Raw genomic sequence first — 20725 nt, forward strand, 5'->3', positions numbered from 1 at the left:
TGCAGCGGAAGATCTTGGTGCACATGTATCATTTCATCAAAAAGAACACTGAACAGATGTATTCAAAGTTTGATAAAAATAGTTATTACTTCTCTGTTTGCGAATATTCTTAAATGAAACTGTATCTGAACGATCACCAAGAACACAATGTGGGGCTGGGAATGCAGCTCAGCTCATAGAGTGCCTGTCTAGCATGCTCAATGTCCTGGATTCGATCCTTAGCACCACATGATGGTGCATAACTGTGACCTCGGCACTTGGAAGACAGATGCAGGAGGATCAGAAATTCAAGATCACCTCAAGCTAGAGCTCAATCCTGGGCTACATATGACCCTGACTCAAACAACAACAAACCCTACAAAGTGGCCATCTTGATTCATGCTTAGAGCAGAGTATCTACCATTCCTTTCATGAGGATTATTATCTCATGAGGAGAATGGTTGTGACTTTATGGTCCATCTGAAGGAAGGCCTGTGGGTAGCACATCATGAACCAGTGCTCTCAGAGTTAGGGATAGGAGTTCAGCAGTTAAGAGCTTGCCCAGTGTGTGTGAGACCTGAGGTCTTAGTGCTAAAAGTTCATCCCTATCAGTAAATATTTATATGTATTCAGAAGGTAGTGATAGATTTGTTAGAAACAGAATTACTAGAACAATTATGTGTTTATATTTGTACATACACATACATGCACACAACCCTTTGTCAACGTAAAGGTTTAAAATTTGTGGCTTCTCTGGACCATCCTCAGTGTCATCAAGTGCAGGCAGGCTGTTCCACAACTAGGCAGGCAACTATACATGTGCCTTCTTCATGTCCCCATTTCAGTCTATTAAAATAGAGATGTTACCTGCCACCCTAACTCACTGGGCTAACATAAGCACTAAATGAAATACAAGAAAAAGACTGAACACACACACACACACACACACACACACACACACACACACACACACGGTGGCAGGGGTGCCAGATGAAATGCTGACAGTCTAAGGATGTCTATGAGCTTTTTTGTTTCACTAGAATTTTGTTACATCAAAATCTCTGGGGCTTAGAATAGTAAAACTTTCATTTTATTAAGTAGTTTTCCTACCTTTAAGTAAGATATAGTATCTTGTCACATTTTAGAGGAAAAATTATATAAGATGGCAAAATTCTCAACTGAGGCACACACGTAAGTTTAACTAATGGCAGACTCGGAGCCAGCCTTCTTCCAAGCTGACTCGAATCTGAGAAAATGGGTGGTTTAATTCCTCCACACAAATGTAATCCACCTAGACACAGGGGTGGGGAAGGTCACCTGAACGAACTAATGACCACAGTTCCTTCACTTTGTGTACCGTTTGTGCTGTACATGTTTTCTGTGTACATGTTGTGTATGTTATGTGTGCTGCTTTAAACATGTTTTCTCTCATGAACACTATGCCTTTGTTTCAAATATACAAAGACAGAAGACAAACATCACAAGATGTGTCCACTTCTGTCCCACTGATCCTTAGTCTCCCTAGGACACTGGCCTCACACCAGGAGGTGCTAGCCTTGTGGCTGCAGTAGTGAGCACCTCTACTTCCCTGGGACTTCAGCTCAACAGCCCTCATTGGTGACTTGTGACATTGTCCTGCCAGTCCCTGCAGGTCCAGTACCCTGACAGGCCATTATGAAAAGGCTCTCTAACAGGGCCACTGGCTGTCAGAAGCCACCAGCTGGCCTGCCACAGCCCTGCAGTCGCCAGGGTCCAGCTGCCAGTCTGGGCGGTGCTGTCCATGCTCAGCAACGTGCCACCCAGCTGCTGCGTGGTCACGTCCATCTGGAGCTCTCCAGCTAGACAAATCTCTATGCTGTCAGATCTCTTCGGCAAGCCTTGTTATGCAAATCCAATTACTCAAGTGTGCCCTGTAACTGCTGGCTAAGTGCTCCTAGAACCTGTCTCACACTGACAGTCAGTTCACGATTTTTTTCTTCACCAAAAACGTACCTCATTTATTCTTGCTTTGCTAAGCCCTTGTGTCATTAAAGCAGAGTGGCTAAACTCCATGGTATTCTAACCTCTCTGTGGTGGGTTCCTGTTCTCCACACAGAGCCCAGAGGAAAACTAATTACAAAACAAACCCTTCTAATCAGAACGAGAGGTGTTCAAGCTGCAGAGTTCCTGCATTTGACAGAGGTGATTTTACTACAAGAAATGTGAGAGTTAAATTTTAATGACTTGAACAAGAGTGGAATAATGAGAATAAAGCCACAGTGGTCCTTTTGACTAATATCCAATTTTAAATGTTAAAATGAGGACAGACTTTACCACATGAAGTTCATATTGATGGCTCCTTCCCCTTCTAAAGTCCTTTCTCCTCTACACCCTCTCCTGGACAGGAACCCTCTACATGAACCACACCTCAAACCTTAAAATGAGGTGTCTTCCTTTCTCTTTAATAATTCACTGTAACCCATCATTGATTAGAAGATTATTTGAGAAGTTTTCAAAGTTTTTTTTAACTATGTCTACCCCGATCAAAAGACAATTAAGGAGAGATTCCACAATGATAAGGCTGTAACTTAAAGAGTCTTACTCAAAAAATATCATTATAAAATTATACACTTGAATACACTGAGAAGGGAAAAGATGAGTGTAATCAGCAGCTTTACTTTCAAATTCACAGTTTCCACACTCAGCAGTTAGGAGAGAAAGGACATATATAAATGTCTGTCAGTCACAAAATGATACAAGCATTATATAACCAGCATTATGAGAAAAGGGTATCTGGACTTCATTTCCTCAAACACTGTAACTAGAGTAGGAATGTCCAAGAACCTTACTCTAGAGGTCACAGCTCACTGCTGACTAAGCCAGATTTGAACACTCACACTTCAGCTTTAAAGGCCTAGGGACTAGAAGACTGCTGCTGCTGCTGCTGCTGCTGCTGCTGCTGCTGCTGCTGCTGCTGCTGCTGCTGCTGCTGCTGCTGCAGTTTGTTTCTAAGTGAACTTGGAAATAGGTATGAAAGAACATCTGGCAAGGAATTATGATAAATCAGAATACAGCATCTTAAAATATGAGACCACTTTTGCTAAGACAGTTTCACTAATTCACAGCTCTCTAATTTTGTTTCTAGGGATTACTAAAATTTCTTCAAATTACATATGATACACGTGGTAAGCACAAGAGCTTATATGCTTTGTCTTACCCTGTTCCTGATCAAATGAGAGAATGCACGGTGCCTCATTTAAACCTAAACTACTTGGTAACTGCTTTTCAAATGCTCATCTTTAAGTAATTTTAGTTTTGGTTTGGTTTTTTTGGGGGGAGAGGGGTGGAACTGAAACAGGGTCTCTCTGTGTAACCCTGGCTGTCCTGGAACACACTCTCTAGATCAGGCTGGCCTCAAACTCAGAGACCCACCTGCCTCTGCCTCCTGAGTGCTGGGATTAAAGGTGTGTGCCACCACCCATTTGAAGTAATTTTAAAAGTCAGCATCTTTTAACTCTTCAGAGACTAAAGTTTAGAAAGAATTATGTAAGTTGGAATTAAAAGCAAAAATTTCAAATGTATTAAAGGCATAAATATATTTATTACCATTTGCATTGTAGGACTAAATATCTAGCCTACAGAGTGACATTTTTAAATGTGTAATGTGACTACATGAAGTAATGTGGGTACACTGAAAAGATGTGCCTTTATCTAATGAACTGCTTATACCAGCATGTGATACTCCTACCTGCATATTCAAAAGACGGCAAAGTTTAGTTCCATTGTGGTAAATTATATTTCTCTTATTATCTTTAAAAACTACAAACACTTATTAGGAATACTTTACGATATTTTAAAACATTTCTTCCCAACACTTAATAAACAGAGAGGTAAATTTAGTCTCAGTGACACACACACACACACACACACACACACTCACTCTCTCTCCTTTCTCTCCTAGTCCCCAGGATCTCACTATTGTAGCCCAGGATAGCCTTGATCTCACTGCTTAGCCCAGGCAGGCCCTGAACTAGCTGGTGATCCTACAGCCTCGGGCTCCTAAGCACTAGGATTACAGGCATGAGATGCCACACCCCGTTCCAGATTTTCTTTGTAAGTAACCACTCACTATGCCCAGCTTACTTCCTCACTGGAATTAAATACTTTGCTATTCCTTCTATAATCAGAATTTATTGCTTATGTAAATCTTTCTACTTTAAAATAGCAAAACCAGAAGTCTCCTAATTTCCAAAGCTTCTCAACATTTCCTTCCTGATTCTTTCAGAAGCAGTCAAAACAAAGGTTTCCCATACAGAACAAAGTCAGCAGAGAATAAGCACTGTACGCAACAAAGCCTCCGTACTATGCAGATGTACAGCATTCTGAAGGCAGCACTAACTCCTTGATAGGCCCAGGTACAGGCCTCATTTAATTCTATAAACCGGAAATGCCATGTTCTTTGATTCTAGCCAGAATAGTAGCAACTCATATTAGAAGAGCAATCACTGAGGCCAGAGAGATGGTTAAGAGTGCTTGACGCTCCTGTGGAGGCCTGGATTGGTCCCCAGAACCAACACTGGGTGGCTTGTAACTGCCTGCTTCTCCAGCCTTAAGGGATCTAACGCTCTCTTCTGACATCCCAAGCGAATACGGGTACACATACATGTATGCAAAAAATTAATAAACAACTTTTAAAAATGGAAAACTTAAGAAAATGCGTAATGTATGGTTAAGTAAAATTTTATTCCCAGCTTTTCTACGAGATACTCTTCAGTTTCAATCCTTGAACATAACCTTTAAAAAACAATGGGAGGAAAACATAGTTCAAAAAGACACTGCAAAAGATTCAACATGATTTTCACTTTATAAGTATATACCTTCATATTATATAATATTACACGATCTTGTTTAAGTCTTAAATTAAAAATTTTAAGCTTAGCATTAATTTCTTCTTAAATGGAGGTGCCATAAACAATAAATTACAAACTATCATTTTAAAAAAAGAGAGAGAAACGCACACAAGCCAAAAGTGATAATACATCCCCTTAACCTCAGTACTTGGGAGGCAGAGGTAGGAGGATCTCTTTGAGAGTAGTCTGGTCTACTTGGTCGGTTCCAGGAGCCAGGGCTATATAGAGACACTGCTTTAAAATTCAAAACAAAACTCTCACCATAATGTAATGTGATAAAGGAAAACACAAGACTCGCCTCTGGCCTCAACAAGCAAGAGTGAGCACACACATTCTCCACAAATCTCAGACTTCTCACTATTAATAAGTATAGTTTGCTAAGGACCACTTCAGAGCCACTTAAGCTCACTTAGAAAATTGCCAAGCCTACCACAAGCACTGATGGCTTCCACCTAGCAGAGGCAGCATCATTTGCAATTGCTTACACATACATAAAACAGAAGGCAGTGTTTTCTTTTTAAAATACAACTGAATCTGTTCTTTTGAAATTCAGTAAATCAACTTAGTTGCCAAACTGACAGCTTGGAAGTCCACTCATTGCTTTGCCCAGCAGAGCACAAAAGCTGGAGGAGGAAGAAGAGGAGGGAGTCCGGAGAAACGGGAAAGGAAGAGGATAAGGAGGACAAGGAGGATGGGGAGGAAACTTAACCTAACTATAGCATTTTTGAGGTGAGGCCCCTAGGAAGTGGCCAGAACTAGTTAAGGTGCCCTGTCACCATCATCATGACTGAACAATGGTATGGAGTTTTCTGGGAGGGAGAGAGAACAGAAGAGGCCCATGTGTATGCCTCCTGACTCTTGCCAGGAAGTAGCCGACAAGCCATGGGACTGAGCCAGCAAGAAAAGTCATCGGATGTGGCCAACAGCCTTGACCTGCAGAGCCATGAGTCAAAATGAAAGCATACAATAACAGAGTAAAAAGACTACTGTAATCCTCAGTAAGTGTTTTCTGGATGAAAGGTGCTGAATGAAGAACAGGCCTGCAGAGATGTGGTTAGGAGGCCAGGTCGCTCTTCTTGAAGGATGCAAGGTCAATTCCTATCACCCAAGTCGGGCAGCTCAGAACTGCCTATGACCCCAGCTCGAGGGGTTCAAATCCCTCTGGCCTTCACCAGTACCACTGACCCTAATATGGCATACGTACAAATATACACTGATTGAAAAATCTTCAAAAGGGAACAAAGGACAGAAATCCAGCAAGAAAACAGGAATCTGATACTTCCTTGGGTCAAGAAACAAAGGGAAGAGAACTGTAGGCTAGGGGGAAAGCAATGGATGGCAGCTGGCACGAAGCAGGGCACGAAGCAGAGCACGAGCGAGGGGTCTGATAACCTGCCGCATTCCTGGGCTTCCCCTTCTTATGTAAAGGACCTGCGGTTCTTCTAGAAAGACAGGCAGGTGAAAAACCATATTACCACTTCCCTCTCCCTCCCCTCCCTTCCCCACGGCTAGTACAAACTATTGAACTATTACAAGCGTGTCCCCAGCCCCCTGGGGTGCCTGACCCTCTGTCTGAGGTGTTTCCCACACTGTAGCTGCTATCATCTTTTAGAGATTCTAATATGGTCACAGTGCCTCCCTGCTTACAAGTTTATGGCTTCTCGCTGTTCTAGCCATGAAGAACAAAATGAGCAGCGTGTCTAACAGGGCTTAGGCTGGCCTCCCCTTCTGACTCTAAGGTAGACTTAAGTTTTGTAAACATGCCAATTTTCTATAAAGTCCATGTAATCAGAACAAAATTGTTAACAGCGTGTTTTTAGAAGAACGTAATAAAATTACTCCTACATTTCTTTGGAACAATAACCAAGTAAAAGTTGTTTGGAAAAATTCTGAGTTTCAGGGAGTTAGTGGGGGGTGGAGGGTGCAGGGAGAGACTATCACTTCCAGATAATAAAACAAAGCAATAGAAAATAAAACCGTCCTCTAGGAAAAGAATCAGCTGTGACCGATCAACAGAATCATACAGAGAGCTAAAGAATACACAGATGGAAATCGAGCATGAAATTAACAGAGTATTTGATACTGATGAAGGGAAGATTTTTATTTCATTAAGTAGATTTTTAAAAAAGATTTATTTTTATTTTATGTGTACAGGTATATGCCTGCATGTATGTCTGTGCACCACATGCATGCCTAGTTCCCCGAGGAAGCCAGAAGATACCAATGGATCCTCTGGAAGTAGAGTTGCAAGTAGTTGTGAGCCTCTGCATCCACGCTGGAAACTGAACATGGGTCTTCTGGGAGATCAGCCAGTGCTCTTGACTGTTAAGTCACTTTTCTCCAGCCCCCGGTAAGTGGACTTTCAAAAGAAAAAAGTAATCTACAGCCCTACTAATATTCCCTCTATCAAAATAAACCACATATAGATCAAAGAGTTAAAAGTTTTAAAAATAGCACCATAACTAAGATAATATACATATGAATTTTAAAATCTTATACTCTGGAAAGGGCAGTCTTTTAAGTAGGTCATAAAACTCTGAAGCCATAACAGGTAAAACAAAGCAAAAAGTCCAGTTATATAAATGATTCAAAATTTCTGTTTTTGAGAAGTACCATAAATAAAAGACAGATTGACAGTATATATTTTTGACTTTTTTATTTTTTTTATTTTATTTTCCCTTACATATTCATACCCACCACAAGAGAACCTCCATAGAGAAAGTATGTGTGAGTGTATGCATGTGTCTCTGTGTGCATGTGCATCTGTGTGAGTGTGTGTTCACTGATTCCTAGATTTCTAGGCCTAGATTAATACTAAGCACATGGCATATACTCTGCAAGTAATTGCTGAATGCATGCACATAAACGCTCTTAAAATACTAAGTTATGTAAGTTTTAGCTCCTGAGAGTGGAAATGTGAGGGTAGTTTTCCAAACGTGATCAAATACTCTCTATTTGTGCTGCTACAACAGATTATCCAAGACAGGGTCATTTTATACAGGAAGAAACTTTCTCAGATTTCTGGAGAACAGAAAATACAAGATGACAGCACCAGCAGGTTTATAGTTAGTAAGAGTGGACCTCTGCATCCTACAGAGGGAAAGAACACATTCCTCAATGAGGCAGAAGCAGAAAGGCAGAAGACCAAGAGACCAAACTCCCTAGGTCAGAGCCTTTCCTAAGGGAAACCAATTTCCAAGGGCAGAGCCCTCACACCCCAAACGTCCTCCCCAGGCCCACCCTGTCCACATCACTGCACTGGGAATGAATTTTCCAGAGCATGCAATCTGAGGAGAGCATTCAGCTCAGATCGCTTCCCTATACCACTAGTGCGTGAACTGCTGAAACACCTGGCAACCTCCACCAAATCCAAACCCAGATCCTCTGCTGCCCGTGGCCGTGCATGCCCCAGTCCCACCACCCGGAGGATGGGCAGGAGGACTCCAGAGCCAGACAGAGCTATACAGGCAGCTCCAGGACAGCCTGCACTATACAGCAAGAACCTACCTCAAAAAACACCAAAAAATTTAATCAATTTAAATAAAACAGATATACTCTTTGGCCTGGCATTTCCATTTTTAAAGAAAAATACTTGAAAACATCTATGCTCATGAATATTTAGAGTTGCCTCTTTTGCAACAGTAAGACTGTCCTCATAATAAAACACTTGTAGTACTGAAAACATTAAAGCGTATCTACTACACACTAGAAGACATGTTAAAGTGAGCTGTCAAATAAGAATCCAATTTTCTTTTTAAAAAGTGTATATAAGGAAATCTTAAACTACAATGTATAGAATTTTTTTTTTTTTGGTAATATGGCCTCAAACTTGTTGTTAATAGAGGATGAGTCTGAACTTGTGATTCTTGTCTCCATTCCCTGATCATGCTAAGTTTAGACGATGCTGAGTTTGAATCAAAGGTTTTACACACACCAAGCAAGAACTGTACACACTGACCCAGAAGCTTTAAGAACAGAGGTATTGTTGATTTCATTTAATAAAGACAAGAGAATATAAGCAAAGGAGATTTTAAAAGATAAACATTAAGAAGTTCAGTGGCTGTGAAGCCATGTTTATAATGTACACCTTCATTTCCCGAGTAAAATTTTAAGTTATCTTCAGGATGGTCACAGCACTGACGAGAAAGACATCTCTCGAGCTCGAGTTCACCAGCATTGTACAAGCCCTGGCAGAAAGTGACCATGGGTTATTTTTAAAGCAATATTTATAGGTAAAGTGGAGTTCAAATAGAGAAGGGAAGGATGGGAAATGGTTGCTATTGAGTCCTGAAATGCAGCATGCCTCCTGACCCCCTGTGAAAGCTGACTCTGTGCTAGAAGTCACTAATCTTCCAACTGATCGAGGAGCCGCAGCACTGTGAGGCAGACGGCCAGGATGCACCAACCAGACGGCTCTGCATGCTCAATCTCCTGGGCTACGACCCCAGTCAAGGGACTGAGTGGATCCAGACATCAGCAAGCCCACCTACCATGTCCTCTCTCTTCTACCTCCCCCATCCCTCTCTCTTCTCTATGCTTCAGACTAACTGAACCTAAGGCTTTGGGCCTGGTAGGTATGTCTACAAGTGACATTATATTGACCTGTTATTTTGAGCACAGTCTATCATTTTCACTCAATAAAAAGAAGATTCCAAGACTGAGGCAGCTCATGATACAAGATGTAGCTCAGCTCTATGAGCTTGTGCCGCATGTGCAAGGGCTCTGGGATTACATCATCAGCACTAAGCAAACCAGCTACCACCACCACCAAAACCAACTGTGAACACCGTTATTATCTTTCTTATGTTAGTATCTATCACTAGCAGGAATTCATAGAAGCTAGATCATAAAATATAAAGAAATTTGAAGAGGGAGTTACAGAGCCAGGAACATCAATTTTTAACTGCCTCTGTTAAGGAAAGGAAATACTAACACATATAAATGAAATGGGAGAATAATAATTTACAAGTTACCCCACATACTCAGCTCAAGCAATACATTTGCCATCATATGTATCAAGGTATTTGACATGTGAACTACCCAAGAAAGAAGAAAATACTGTCTCCAAATACCAGGTAATTTGATCAAACCTCTTACCTGTTTTTACTAACAAGTTTACTTGTTAGAAGAATTCAATCAGAAATATATTTGAACCCAATAGCTGGATAAAAGCTAATGTCTACAACCAATACCATAAACCAGGATTGCATAAAAGTTACTAAATATACAGTCAACTTAAAATATCGCCAGTCAGACTAATCAGAACTAAACAACAAAGACAGACAGGAAACATATCCTAGAACATAAGAGATGCTCACAAAGAAGTCTTTTGAAGGAAATAAAACTAAGAATGGCTATGATGTGTGAACCAATGACCTCAAAGGCTTGCCCTGGCCAATCTTTCTGTAATACAAGAACTCCGCTCTCCCTTCTTAGATAGAGGAAGACAGCCCTTCAGTCTCCAGTCATTCCTCTTTGGAAGTTCTGGCTGAAAAGGTCTGGCTACCTCTCCACTGCTACTGTTTCAGACAAAACTGGCTGTCATTCATGGTTTGCACCCTCAACTGCTTTAAAGGACAATAGAGATATGTACTCCTTCTGATCTAACGAAGCAGTGTTTGATGATTTGAATGCTGTGACTCCATTTTCAGGAAACAGAAAGAAAAGTAATCCTTTCAGATCAAACTTTACCCGAGGAGTTTTAGTACAGCATTTATCATACCTAGCAAACGCGACAGAGAACAGCTCTATCCGAGACAGCAAAACAGAGGAAGATAAAGGTCTCCAAACCCCTAATAGCACTTTCCCAAAAAGGGGCCATAAACTTAACACCACTGACAGCCAAATGCAATCTGCTCTTTGCAGACCTGGACAGGAATTGCTTCAATACTATCTTTTCCCTTCTTCCTCACCATAAAAACGCTGGTGTCGATGCACAGATCTGCATCCCAAGACGCTTAGGAGATTAGGAACCCACAAATACCAACAAAGACAGGAAACTCAGACTTTGTTCTCACAGCTTTACCACCATTTTACTTCAGAAATGACGCATCCACTGAATACTGAAAAGCAAAGCAAAGTCTGCTCCAGCACAGTCAGGACAGACCAGATGCAACATCATCGTCTCTCCCAGATAAGGCTCAGTGCAGAGCACTGTAAGGGACATTTACTTATCCTCTCCATCCCCTTGGATCAGTACTGAAAGGGGATAACTGAAGAGCCCTTCAAAAGCAAGCACCCTATCATCAAAGACTACTCACATGCCAACTCCGACTTCAATCCTGTCAGAGTTGTAGTCCTCCAGTCCAAACAAAAATGCATTTTAAATGACTTCTTCATACATCATCTAATTTAAAGAGGGGTTAAAAGGAAAGAATATGGGGTTGGGGATTTCGCTCAGTGGTAGATTGCTTGCCTAGCAAGCGCAAGGCCCTGGGTTCAGTCCCCAGCTCCAAAAAAAAAAAAAAAGGAAAGAATATTTATAGGAACTGTCCTATAGAAAGAGGAAAAACTACATGCAATTAGATATATTTTCCTCTTATACTTTATCTCGAATCCTTTGTGCTTAAAATTATTAGTTTTAAAACTTTATCAGGAGAAATTAAAATATAAACAATATAAATAAATATAAATAAAATTAAATAGTGTTGACTTAAAAGCTTAGTTCTTTTTTAAATAAAGATTCTTCTTTATTTAAATTTGCATGGGGGCTGGAGAGATGTCTCAGTGGTTAAAAGCACTGACTGCTCTTCAGAGGTCCTGAGTTCAATTCCCAGCAACCACATGGTGGCTCACAACCATCTGTAATGGGATCCAGTGCCCTCTTCTCATGTGTCTGAAGACAGCGACAGTGTACCCACATAAAATAAATAAATTAAAAAAAAAAAGAATTTGCATGGAAGACTATAAGTAAGTGCCTGGTAGTTCTTCATACAATAATGTATATTATAATGGCACATAAATAATTCAAGAACATTTAGAACACAGATATAAACAAAAGAAGGGTATGCCATTCACATTTTAATTGCCAATGAAAATTAAATTCTGAGTTACTATGGAATGAGGAAAAATAACAATAAAGCCGATTTATTCCTTAGAAAGTAAAATGCTTTTGTGGTATGAGAGAAGAGCCAAGTCAAGAGGCACGGTCAGCAGTGGAGAAGAGCGAAATGTCAGGCTATGAAGTCAGACAGCTCATTTCCTCAGTAACCTTCCCAGCGTCTAACTGAGTCATGTGACAGACACATACGACAAATCAGTGTTACTGCCAACAGTTTATTTTGGTGTAGTGCCAAAACGATCACTCGTAAGAGCAATGTGACACATGTAATCCCAGAACTCGGGAGACAGAGGCAGAAGGATCCCAAGTTGAGACCAGGTTAGTCTACACAATGAACACTAACCTCTACAACAGTAAGCCCTTCATAAAGAAAAGTTATAAAACTATTAAACAGGAGTGGTGGTGTGCGGCTGCATCCTAGAGCTCAGGAGGCTGAAGCAGGAGGACAATCTGAAGGACAGATTACACTATGTGATGAGGCAGGTGCAGTCTATATAGTGAGGGTTGAAGTTAGTTTAGTCTATATGGTGAGGCACGATGTAATGGGGTTGCTATGGTCTATACAGTAAGGCACGATGTAATGGGGTTGCTATGGTCTATATGGTGAGGCACTATGTAATGGGGTTGCTATGGTCTATACAGTAAGGCACTATGTAATGGGGTTGCTATGGTCTATACAGTAAGGCACTATGTAATGGGGTTGCTATGGTCTATATGGTGAGGCACTATGTAATGGGGTTGCTATGGTCTATACAGTAAGGCACTATGTAATGGGGTTGCTATGGTCTATATGGTGAGGCACGATGTAATGGGATTGCTATGGTCTATATGGTGAGGCACTATGTAATGGGGTTGCTATGGTCTATACAGTAAGGCACGATGTAATGGGGTTGCTATGGTCTATATGGTGAGGCACTATGTAATGGGGTTGCTATGGTCTATATGGTGAGGCACTATGTAATGGGGTTGCTATGGTCTGTACAGAAAGGCACTATGTAATGGGGTTGCTGTGGTCTATATGGTGAGGCACTATGTAATGGGGTTGCTATGGTCTATACAGTAAGGCACTATGTAATGGGGTTGCTGTGGTCTATACAGTGAGACACTATCTGAAAAAAAAAGCCACTGTGAGTAGTTTTTTTCTTCTAATTTTTCTTAAATTTTACTCAAATACTTCACAGATTCCCCAACCTTCTACTTTATGCAATAAAAACAGAATTCTACTGCATTCCTCGCTATTTTCATCTTTATTACTAGTTTTCCCACATCATCTTCCCTTCCTGGAAACACTGTCTGAGGTACACATTAATACATCCTCTGAAATTATGAAAATCACAATTCACCTGTGGGCACTGTCAATTTACCTTCTCAAAAGTTGTACCTTTTATCTTAAAAAACAAACAAAAAAAATCACAATTTAAAAAGATGTACTCATTGTTTTTATTTCTGTGTATGCTGTAGGAGTTTTTCTGTAGCACATGTGTGTAGGTGTCTGAGGAGGCCAGAGAGCACTGAATCTCTTCCCTTGGAACTGGAGTTGTGGGTGCTACCAACACACAGAAAGATCAAGAATTGCCCCTTCCCTGTCCCATTGAAGAAACTTGCTATTGTAGGGCGTTCTGGCAGTTAAAGATAACATCTCTGATGCAGTCTTCCCCTTGGTTCCCATCATCACACACCACTAAAGGGACCTTACTGTCCTGCAAGGAAGAGCGAAGACACACAAAAGCAGTCCTGACTGAATTTCAAGTCTCCTTACTACCAAATGAGTGACTTTTTTTTATTTTCTTCTTATATATTACATCTTGACCACAGTGTCAACCCTGTCCCCCCTCCTGCCTCCCTTTTCCCTTAAGTCCCCCACCCCTGACTACAGAAAACAGCAGGCCTTCCAGGGACATCAACTGAACAGGGCATACATAATACCACACTGAGACCAAGCACATCGAGGTTGAACAAGGGAACCCAGTAGGGAGGAAAGGGTCCCACAAGTAGACAAGAGTCATGGACAGTCCCTGTTCCCACTGTTAGGATTCCCACAAAAACACCAAGCCACTGAGACATAACAATATAAGTAAAGGACCTAGGTCAGACCCCTACAGTTCCCTGACACTCAAGTTCCCATGTGTCCTGGTCAATTGATTCTGTAGGCTGTGCTCTTTCATACTGTGCCCCTGACCCCTGTGGTTCCTCCAATCATTCCTCTCCCTTCTCAGCAGGACTTCTAAGCACCACCTAACATCTGGGTGGGATACTCTGCATCTATCCCATCAGTTGCTGGATGAAGTAGGAGAGAGTGACTTTCTACCCAGGCAGTAATAATCCTTATTTCCTTGGACTATCACCCTAGGAGAACCAGAGTCAGAATACACGTGTCTATATTTAAGGGCTCGCGAGCTGGCACTGTAGTTAGAGCAAACAAACAAACCTTGCCCTGAAACCATGTGAACCAGAGTTCTGATCCCCAGAACCCATATAAGTGGTAAGTGGGCTTGGCAGTCTGCTTGTGACTCAAGCCTGGAAGGTGGAGACAGATGATCCCCAGAGTGAGCCTGTTAGCCAGACTTGCCAGGTCAGTGAGCTCTTAGTCCGGCCAAGAGACCCTGCCTCAGTGAGTAAGGTGGGAGAGCAATAGATTCCTAACAACATCCGTCTCGGGTCTCCACATGCGTGCGCCACGCACATGTACACTAGCAAGTATACACTCCACACAAAAAAAGAAGGTGTTTTCCTCTAGAAATTCCTTTCTTGTCCTCTCTCATCCTTTTCTTTCACATCACAGCATTTCTGGAAATAACGGTATATTGTAAGCAGAAAACTCTAGAATGAAAAATCTGGTTACATTATTTCCAAACAACCTGGGAAATCATAGCAGGTTCTTTGGTGTTCCAAACTACAAGAATATCACCAATTTGTTTCCCTTTTGAACACACAACATAAGAAGAACAAGGGTCTTCTCACTCTTCATTCCAAGGTACTGCTGTGTTTCAAGGAAAATCTATCAACCACAAGACCACATCAGGATTATTAAGCACCTGAAATCTTAAGAGTTGGGCAGCTGTGCACCTAACACAACCCTAAGCTATGAAAATATAACAATCTTGGAATAAATTAAAATTCACATTGCCTTATAATTTAAGTATAGTTAAAATACTTTTAATCACCTTAAAAGGTTTCATAGAAGAGTCAAACACTAAGCTTTTTTTTATATGGGGCTGTCATGTGGAGTGGTTTGTGCACTTTTAAAATTCAGTCTGTTTGTAGTCTAGGTTGGCTGTGAACTCTTGGCAAGCCTCCTACATCAACCTCCTGAGTGTAAGACGACAGATGTGAACCACCACATGAAATATGGGTTCTCATGCTTGAGTAAGGAGGCTGAGGCTCAACTGAGGTTACTGTGAGCATCAGCCAGCTTGATTCTGTGAAGAGACACTTCAGGTAGAGCATCTTCAAATAACAAGGTAGGATTCACACGTCTATTTTCCTTGGAGACAATGTCTCAGTCTAGGCTGGCCTGGAACTCACTATGTAGCAGCCCAGGCAGGCCTCAACCTCTTGACAATCTTCTTGTCCCAGCCACCTGTGTTCTAGAATACAGATGAAAATCACCACACTCATTTTAGAATTTATTTGGTTCCCAGATAAAGAAAAAGGCTTTCTGTGTTTTAGTTACAAACACAATCAGCAGAAATACTTTTCCATCATCTACTGATACCACCACACACGGATGCCTCCCCTCACAGTTCCCCTATCAAAACATAGAAAGAGGGGTTGGGGATTTAGCTCAGCGGTAGAGTGCTTGCCTAGCAAGCGCAAGGCCCTGGGTTCGGTCCCCAGCCCCGAAAAAAAGAAAAAAGAAAAAGAAAAAGAAAAAAAAGAAAAAAAAACATAGAAAGAATTAGTACCACCTAACTAAAAACCAACCCATGGAGGGAATTGAAAACATTTTTGTTTTAAATGCTTGAATCTGGTCAGTTGAGGAGAGAGGAGCAGCCTCTATGAAGCATCAATGAGAATTGCAGTGTGTGAGATTATAAAGACACTCCAGCATTCGGCAATACAACTCATCAGTGGTTTACGTAAGTAAATGTGAATCTCAGCTGAACCTGTGAAGGCTGATACCTCTACCTAACATTTCACATGCCAAAAAGTCCACTGGTTAACCTCCAGCATCCCAATTAACTTCTTAAAACCCATCCCCCAACACCCCACAGAAAGCTCAGCACTGTTTACCCCATCTTGAAAACAATCTATTCCCCCTGCTGGTTAACTGCATCAGACACAGTCAGGCCCAACCAGGCAGTTTTGGTCATTTTAACCCTCGTTCTCCCAAGCAAGTACACGCTCTCACATTTTTTAAATTACTCCGTTTAATTTTTTTTTAACGGTTTAACAAAACTCTTTAACAAAATTCATAAAAATGCATCTTAGAGAACAGTTTCGATTGCTTACCTTTTCCACTCCCCACAAAATCTAAAATTATCAGCACCCACACACATATACACTCAAACTACATACAAAGGGCACACTACTCCGTTTAATTTTAAAACTTCTGGCTGTTTACTGTGCTGGCAGCTTTACTCTTTCTCTGGATGGATTAAAAGGTTAAGTTTAAACAATCGCTGTCATCCTCCCGACCCCACCCCCGCCACCCCCACCAGAATCCATAGCGCCAGTACAGTGGGAATGGTCCTTTTCCCTTCCCTAACTCTCCACACTGGCACAGCCCCCTTGCTTCTGTAACTTGAATAGAGTAACTAAAACACTAAAGCATACAGGTAGGCTGATGGTCTCTAATCGTCTTTCCTAGCCCTTACACCTAATTCTCCTACATCTGCAGACTCTAAAATCTATTTTGTGCTTGGCTTTACTTTTGTCATTTCTTGTTTTATTTTTGCTTTTATTATTACTAAACATGCAGGTGCAGTTATTTATTTTCTTGGCTAATACTTAAAAATTACTAAAAATGTCTAATTTTAAATATCGAATATTAGAAACTCTATAAAACCCAATGCAGTTTTCCTGTCTTCTAACGAGTCAGCTCATTATCTCAGACGTGAGAAACACAATGACAGGCATCCACAATAATTAGAGCTATTTCAAAGACCAAAATGCTAACTATAAAGTAACACATTTAACCAAGTTCAACATTGTTTATCTTAAATATACTTCTCATGAATGAGGTTTTTTAAATGAAGTACGTAACACTGGCAACATATGCAAATGAATAATTGAATGCACTTCATATCCTGAAATGTTTCCTTTCACCCACAAGATTCCGAACACTTGCCTTTAAGACGACAGTTGCTCTTCATACTACTTCCCCCTCCCTCTCATCTGAGCCAAACACCCCAATCCATACCCACCAACGCTCACATCACCTAGGCCCACAGCATTTTAGTGTGCTGCCCTCCCTCGACCTTAGACAGTCTTCTCCTTTATATCTATATGGATGTTCCCATGGTAACATTTGTTCAGGCTAACACTACTCCCAAGTGAAATGAGAGCAGAAATCTAAATGCTTCATTAAAAAATAACCCATATGCTAATGAGTAAAGATTTTCTCCCCATCATATTATTAATGAAAAAAATTAATTTCTAGAATTTCAGCAAAAGAGTTAATCCAACAGAAATAACTAGAAAAATATAGTCATTTGGGACAATCATTTTTTTATTACATGAGATTTGCATTTATTTGCTCTTAATACACAAAGCTGCCATGATGAGCCTTGAAGCCTGCTCCAATTATAATTATGTATTGTAAGTACATTTTTGTTAACCCAGTTTACTGTGTCAAGTATGACTTTTTGAAAATGTTGGCTACAGAGCTCACAAAAGCCTGGGTAAGAAATTCTGACAAGAAGCCAGGATACAATCCATGGCCAGCAGAGACAATTCCAGAACACAAGCATAAGCTACAGAAAAACCACAGCAGCTTTTGGTGTTAAACAAGTAGAAATATTAGCATACAACAAAGCTAAGAAGCAGACTGTTGTATCAAGTTAAAAAGTGAATTATGCAGGTCAAATGTCATGAATTTAACTGTCTAGACCACTTCAAATGTGAAGTGATCATTTTAACATAGAGACAATCTCTAATAATATGAAACAGATTTACTCTTAGTGCAACATACATGCTAACCAAATAACTCACAATGTAAGAGAGAGACGATAGTGGAGGGGAAAGCTTTACTAATTTACCATGTGAGAGGAAAGGGAACATCACGGTGGGAGGTCAGGCACTTACTTGAAAACACATACCTCTCTTAAACAGGCTTTGCACATTAAGAAGCCTCTGAGAAAAGGCAAATGTGTGCAGTAAGTAAATTTCGTAAAGCAAAATGACCAAAGCCAAGTATTAGTCACCTCTCTGCACGGCAAGTACACATTTTTAAAGTAAAAGAATCAAGATAATGTACAGGGAACTGCATTTCTTCCAACTGGACATTTGTACTAAATAATTCAGTTGGATCTGGTACCATTTATTAATTTATATTTAAATATAACATGGTATTCAGTGTAATGAAAACATCTCACTTTTTGTTTTATATGATCACCTTTTTAAGATAAGCTGATTCAAAGAAGCAGTAAAGACTCGTTGGAGGCTGGTACAGGAAACTTGAGGACCGTTTTTCCTAAAACAGCTTCTAAGACATGAGTGTGAACTGCCGCACACTCAGGCTTGTGAAAAGGGCCGGCCTGCATCTTTCAAAGGGCTCTCCGGCTTCTCAAAAAGGCTCATCAGTGCAGCCTGCCAACAAACATTTTAACAGGTGTGTGTGTGTGTGTGTGTGTGTGTGTGTGTGTGTGTGTGTACACTAAGCACATGTGTACATGAGGGTGTGATAAATTTGCAGCAATAGGGGGGTTTTGAACTTTTTTTGAGGATTTTCACAAGCAGGATCCCTTCCCTTTTTAGAAGAGTTTAACAACAATAGCAACAACAAACACTACATTCATTTGTTTAAAAAAGGTAATCTCTGTAAATATCCATTGTGATTTACTTTCAGAATCACTAAAAATAAATTATCTGTAAAATTCAGAAGGCCTTTCAACTCTCTGAGGACACTTTAATTAGCCTTAATATCAGATGTATTTTTAAGCCAACTTCAAAAGCAAAAATCTAGAAAATGTTTTACATCCTCTCAAACAAACAATATCTTAATTTCTCTCTTATCACAAGCAGGTTTGCATGCAATGCCCCCTGGTGGCACAGATGAGCTCTTAAGAGGCCGTCATGTGTCCATAAGTTGAGCATTCCTTGAAATATCGACTACTTCTTTCATAGTCTACCATCCTCCCAAATGAATTCTTATCCTACCTCTGAAAAATAATTTGTATTTAGAAATTTTAAGGCCTTTAAGCAATTAACTGCATGTATGCACATGACAATTTCCTCAGTGTTTAAATCATAAAAGAAGCAAAACATTTTTTCACAAAGCAATTTTGTACTTAAGTTTTCATTGCAAATAATAGGATGTTTAAGGGAGGGGATAAAACTGGAGTAACGAAGTTGCTTTGTAAAATTACACTGTATAATTAATTCCATAGTAAGAATGTTTTTATGGTGTGTTTTGGTGACCTTTTATTACCATCAAGTTCACAATGCTGGTGGGCTGCCTTTTAATCCCTCCGCAGACAAAAGCCCTAAATAAACACAGATCCCTTCCTGGGAAAAAGTCCACTCTGGTTAAATAGTAAGGAAATGAGTAAATCATTAGTAATCTTTAAAGCCAGAGCTATAAACTCAAGTTACCTTCAGCTGAAATGAAAGTGTCCTGCAAGCGTTTCAAAGTTCTGTCACAGATAGACATCTCCAGCTCTTGACTCCAGACTAGGCGCCAGCTGATAAACAAACAATTTAAGTCAAGAGCTGGAGAAGTCCCAGCTTTTTCATTTAATGGCCCTGGCCGAGAATATTTATTGCCTCCAGTTTTATTCTCACTTAGCTCTAAGAGGGAATTTAAACTCATCATTATCTTAAAGCCCCATACAGGCAGCGGGCAGCTCACCTGAGACAGCTCCTCTTACTGGGTACTAGTTTGCGCCTCTACTAGAAGTGATGTCATAATATAAACTAATTAACCACAGTTTTATGTTGACTTTTTAACAAGCTAAGTAAATTTTGTTCAATATAGTTTATATTCCCACTTGGGATAGTAACGATTCCAAAAAGTTTAACTTTACAGTTTTCAGTACAAACCCAGCAGCTGAAACACAGAAGGACAAAGCCTTTCCCTACCTTCCCACAACCTTGGGGTCCTGGCTGCTCTTGCCACCCTACTCAAGCCATTCAGTGAGCCTGCTTCTTCTCAATCAGACATGGACTCCTTCCCGTTAGCCTCACTGCCCCAGTGTAGACAGCCTGTTACTAAGGGAGCAGAATGCAAAGTCCAAGATGAAGATGTTGGCTCATGCAAACTTGTTTTTCTGACTACTAGTAAGAATATAAATAAAAATATCAAAGTTCAGCCAATTAGGGATCATGAGATATCATCAAGTTTTTTAAAGTACTGATTTCAAGTTTGCTATTACAAATTCCAAGTTTTAGAGTCAGTTACATGGTTACTCTTTTGTCTTTCTTAAAATTATTTCTGAATTTTAGAAAAATCTCATCTCTACACAAGATTTTAAATCAAAATACTTCTTTCAACAATCAGAGTGTTTACAAGAGATAAACTATTTTTTGAGATGTTTATCTAATGAAAGAAAGCTAAATGAAGAACTTCTATAATCTACAATAAAGGGTTAATGTGTCATTAGTATATATATTTTTTTTACTCTCATTTCTTAATTTC

At 40.3% G+C, this 20725-nt stretch overlaps 1 protein-coding gene and 1 long non-coding RNA gene across 2 annotated transcripts in view; both read right to left on the reverse strand.

The window, feature by feature from the left end:
- Hibadh (3-hydroxyisobutyrate dehydrogenase) overlaps positions 1 to 20725 on the reverse strand; it is a 98061-nt gene that overhangs the window by 42144 nt on the left and 35192 nt on the right. The gene's annotated exons all lie outside the window — the stretch shown is intronic.
- Positions 1 to 20725, reverse strand: part of LOC120102279 (uncharacterized) — a 56316-nt gene that overhangs the window by 20468 nt on the left and 15123 nt on the right. Inside the window, exon 2 of the long non-coding RNA XR_005503585.2 lies at positions 1 to 19772. This exon is cut by the window's left edge and continues 20468 nt beyond it. This is a non-coding gene — a long non-coding RNA (uncharacterized LOC120102279). The remainder of the gene's footprint in view (positions 19773 to 20725) is intronic.

The sequence above is a fragment of the Rattus norvegicus genome, chromosome 4 (genome assembly GCF_036323735.1).
Source record: "Rattus norvegicus strain BN/NHsdMcwi chromosome 4, GRCr8, whole genome shotgun sequence".
NCBI classification, from domain to species: domain Eukaryota; kingdom Metazoa; phylum Chordata; class Mammalia; order Rodentia; family Muridae; genus Rattus; species Rattus norvegicus.